This window comes from Penaeus japonicus, unplaced genomic scaffold (assembly GCF_977035675.1).
Source record: "Penaeus japonicus unplaced genomic scaffold, GWHDUDI00000001_assembly GWHDUDI00000022, whole genome shotgun sequence".
NCBI lineage: Eukaryota > Metazoa > Arthropoda > Malacostraca > Decapoda > Penaeidae > Penaeus > Penaeus japonicus.
Genome location: NW_028234424.1, coordinates 21,651,866 through 21,656,865, shown reverse-complemented (window position 1 = coordinate 21,656,865; position 5,000 = coordinate 21,651,866). Strand labels below are relative to the sequence as shown.

Here is a 5,000-nt window from a genome sequence, read left to right as displayed (position 1 = left end):
TATAGATATATACACATTCCCCAAGTAGTAAAGAAACGCAGCTTAGAAAAAAACAAAAGCCTTTGTCTGTGCAAGTAGAAAAGAAAGTGATGATGCGGAATGTAATCTTGTTAATCAGAGAGTCAGTTAACAATGTCCTGTCAAGTGAAGTGAATAAATGACCTCAAGTTTCTCAGTGTTTACGAAGTGGAACTGAAAAACACGAAGAAAGAACAGAGGAGGCAGACCGTATCTTAGACTATGGGAAAAACGTCTTCAGAAACTCATCTTTATAAAATGCTCCCCTGCTCATTTTCTCCATCTCTCACCCTATTTTTTTTCCTGTCTTCCTTTTTTAATTCGACTTATATGACGTGGCGCTGACAAATCATCGAGAAGAAATCTGTGAAAAGAAGGCAGCGGGGGAAAAAAATTGACGCCAATTACCAAACAATGCCAAGATGAGACAGGAAGCTTTCCATAGACAGGCGAGGTGGGGGTGGGTGGGGGGTGGGGGACGCACCCGTGTGAAACAAGAGGTGCTCAGACGGGAACGTGGGAGCTTGGAGCACTCGTGGGTGGAGCATCGCGGAGGTGCTCATGGGGAACGTCAGATAAAGCTCGGCGGATTGAAGGCATCATAGCGCCCCCCCCCCTCTGGGTTTGGTCCCTCCCCCTCCCCCTCTCCCCTCCTTTCTCTACCACCGACGCTTTTCTCTTTCTTTTCTGTCTAATCTCCCTCTTCTTCATCTCGTTATCATCATGTCTCTATCTCTCACTTCTCTCTCTCTCTCTCTCTCTCTCTCTTCCTTCTCTCCTCCTTCCATTTATCTTCTTCTTTCCCTCCTTTATCATCCTCCTCTCCCATTTCTTCTTCCTCTTCTTCTTCTTTCCCCCCCTCCTCCTCCTCCTCCTCCTCTTTCCCCTCCTCCTCCAGATTTGCCGGATACACCGTGAAGAGAGCGATCCGATGCTAAATGTATCGCGGTTGGAGTCTGACAGAAAGTAGGGGCGTTTTAGCGTGTCGTGGGCGGAGCTGAAGAATTACGAGGAGCGTACTTATCTATGGAGCTCTGAGGGTGGAAAGCATAAAGAGGGTGGCGCGAGGAGGGAAATGCACAGGTGATGTTGCGTGCATGACGATGTCCTAGGAGAGCCACCTAGAAGGGGAGTGAGTAGACACTTGAGGGTTGTATGAGGGTAGATAAACACAGGTGGTATGAGGTCGGAGATTTCCATGTGGTGTGGGTTGGAACGAGACATCCAGGTGGCGGAGGGTGGAGACATCACCTCGATCGTGGGGGTCGAAGGAGGAGGGGGGTACGAGTGAGGAGGGGTGGGGGAAGGAGGGGGCAAGGAGGAGGGGGTGAGAGGGGAAGGGGGTGAGGGAGGGGAAGAAGGAGGGGGACAAGAGGAAAAGGGGTGAGGGAGGGGAAGGGGGAAGGGTGTGAGAGAGGAACAGGGAGGGGGATGAGAAAGGATGGGGATTAGAGTGAAGGGGGAGCAGGTCGAGAGACGATGGGGGTTAGAGTGTAGGGGGGGGAGGGGGACGAGTGGGAGCGGGAGCACAGGAAGCACGCACGACAGCTAACCAAGTCGCCCCCCTCCCCTCCTCTCCGCCTTCTGCAGCGCCACACGCCGAGATGGACCGACGGCATCGACGACTCTCGCAGAAGTCGAGATCGAAGGAGGAGACCCGAGCGGCCCTCGGCGTCTTGTCCTTTGGGATAAGGACTCGGGCAGCGCAGGTGGCCGGGACACCTCGACTCGACCGGACGCAACGGGAGCAGAAAAGAGGCCGAGGAACAAGTTTGGACAACTTCTCCCCTTCCTCTCCCCTTCAACATCCTCCCCCCTCGCCCTACCCTCTCCCTCCCCCCTCCCCCTCCTCCACCCGTCGCAAAACACGACTTACCGACGTCCGTTCAGACACTCTGGCGGCGCGAGATCAAATAACTGGTCTCCCAAGATGAAAATCCCGGTAACTCGTGGCGCGTTGAGTTGATCACACACTTTCCCCTCCCGACGCCCGGCAGATGGACACGTGCTTGAGTTCTGCTCCTTTTATGTCTCTCTCGTTTTTATCTACTTCTGCTTCCCCTTCGCTGATGACTAATCCGTGTAATTATTTTTTGAAATATCGATTGCAGTGGCCTTTTTCATGTTGTTTTAATTCTTATTATTTATTTATCTTTTTTTTTTCTTTTTTTTTGGGGGGGGGAATACTTTTCTGGTCTCTACGTACATCATATGCACTTACTGCCCATATGCTTTACCCAACCATATAAATGGTACCTACCGTACCGGACCCTCTTTTTCCAATACTGGACACACACACGTTAGATAAAGCCCCATCAATTGCTCCCATATGTCCAACACGCCCAAATATCGATTTTAATGGCCTCGTCTACAAGTTTTAAACACCCTGACGTCAGACGCAGCGTCTTGCTCGACATGACAAGCTGACAAGCAGATGGCTGTCACGTGCTGCTCGCACACGGAGCTTAACGAAATGGCCTGAGCGTGACGCCGCGGCATCACTTTGGTGAAGGTTGTTACATATGTGTCGTTGAGGCGGAGATAAGTGCGTGCGTGCGTGCGTGCGTGCGTGCAAGCGTACGTACGAGCGGGAAGGCAAGAGGAGGGAACCGATGCTTGACAGTCATGAGTCCACGCTCCGAGGGAGGAAATCTCGGGGGCGATCGTCACTTCTCCTGAGACTATTCGGGAAAAACCGTCGGCTGTTGTTGTCGTTGTTGTTTTATCAGTTTTCACTTTATGAATTGAGTTTGGGCGAGCATATGAACATAATGCTTAATCATCAGATGATCAGCAGTTGATACCGACGGCACGCCGCGCTTCATAAATCAGAGCAAGTAAACTGGTATTTGTCAAGTAAGCAAAGACCTGATGTGGACGGCTACGATCAAGAGAAGGTGAAGAAAGAAAGCAAGAAAAAAAACCTTGAACAGCTGTGAACACGAGCAATAAAGAAGTCCTTCCGAGTGAACGCAATGCCTAAGAAAGTCCATATGTGGCAGCTGGGAATATGAAGGTTATGTGCATCCATATAAGGCAGCTGTCAAGAAGGGGCCAAGAAAGTCCTTGTAAAGCAGCTGTTATCGTAAGGGCGAGAAGCAGCCTCCGTCAACAGCTGGGAATATGGTCGATGAATAAAGCTGTCGATGACGAGTTTAAATAAAATAGATAAGACAGTACTAGTTATACGGCAGCTGCCTGTACCCGCCCGCCAGCCGTAGGGTATCTATGTACGTATAGCTTGCAGGGAGGACGACAGCTGTGTACGTATGGTCACGAGTAACAATGCACCTGTGTACGAAGAGCCTCGAAGAACAAGGCGACTGTGAACGTATAGCCTGTAGGAATAATACAGTCGTGTACACATAACCACAAAAAGTCAAGCAGATGTTTCACAGCGCATGCCAATCACACTTGGAATTAAAAAAAAAGAGACTGAAAGACTCTTCGGCATAAGCGAGGTGGGGATTGGGGATGGGGTAGGGGGGGAGAGTTAGGGAGAGTATATGTGCCGGCGAGATTGATGTATTTTGGAAACGAATGATAGGCAGACGCGGCAGAGTACTAAAATCAGGTTTTCCCTCAGCCTCAACGTGATTTGAGAAGAAAAGGAACACGGGAGATAAACGGGGGGGAGGAGCGAGAGAGAGAGAGAGAGAGAGAGAGAGAGAGAGAGAGAGAGAGAGAGAGAGAGAGAGAGAGAGAGAGAGAGAGAGAAAGAGAAAGAGAGAGAGAGAGAGAGAGAGAGAGAGAGAATAAAAGACAACGACAGAATGAGAGAGAAAAGAAATGACACAAGATCGAAACAACAAGACGAAGAATAACGAAGAAAAAAAAAGAACTACATGAGATGAGAACAGAGGAGACACAAAAAAAACAAAACACTGCCTGGGGGAAGCAGGTGTAGATAAATACTCTAGGTGATGCGAGAGGCTAGACAGACAGGTGTGGCAGAAGGTCAGGAAGAAAGGCAGGTGTTCAGGACCAGGAGGCTGGGATAGGCAGATGCTTCGGCATGAAATCTACGTAATACCTCCACGTGGGTGTGGATTCTGTAGATCTTTGACCGAGGTTAAAGGCGAAGATTGGGATAATGTTACGCTGGTAGGCGGCTGTTTCATTAGCATATGGTTTTCTATGGTAATCGCGTTAGATCGAGAGTGATACCAAGTTTCTGATATAAACCAAATACGGAAAATTATGCAATTATCATGACTTCATCGTTGGGAAATGCCAATGCTCACAGGATCTCCAACTTGGTGATACAAAAAAAGATACTTTCATCTGAACTAGGCCTATTGTGTGTACGGCTGGACGTTTAACATTTAGTATGCAACTATATCTGTTACAAATGATATCGGAGTATATGTCATGAGCTCATAGTTCGGTAGAATAAGAATCCCAGAGTATGCCTATATGTTAGACTGTGTTTCCACGTGCGTCTGTCAGCTGCGTGGTATGCATGCAGGTTTAAGAATAAAAAAGGGGAATGAATGAATGAAAGTGTGTATGAATGTAAATAAATGCATATTTGCGTGCGTGTTGCCATATGTATAAACAATTGTGGGTATGCATGTGTACGTCTGTACATACATATATTCATGTTTGGATTTTTATATTTATATAATCCTATGATATACATATTGTATATTGTACAGTGTGTGCGACATGAGGCTTGTACTTATGCACACACACACTCATATATATATATATATGTATATATATGTATATATATGTATATATATATATATATATATATATATATATATATATATATATATATATATATATATATATATATATACATATATATATATATATATATATATATATATATATATATATATGTATATATATATATATATATTTATATATTGTGTATGTGTGTGTGTACACACACACACACACACACACATATATATATATATATATATATATATATATATATATATATATATATATATATATATATATATATGTAC

At 46.0% G+C, this 5,000-nt stretch overlaps 1 protein-coding gene across 1 annotated transcript in view; it reads right to left on the bottom strand.

Moving 5' to 3' along the window:
- Nucleotides 1–5,000, bottom strand: part of LOC147469343 (uncharacterized) — a 39,343-nt gene that overhangs the window by 33,860 nt on the left and 483 nt on the right. The gene's annotated exons all lie outside the window — the stretch shown is intronic.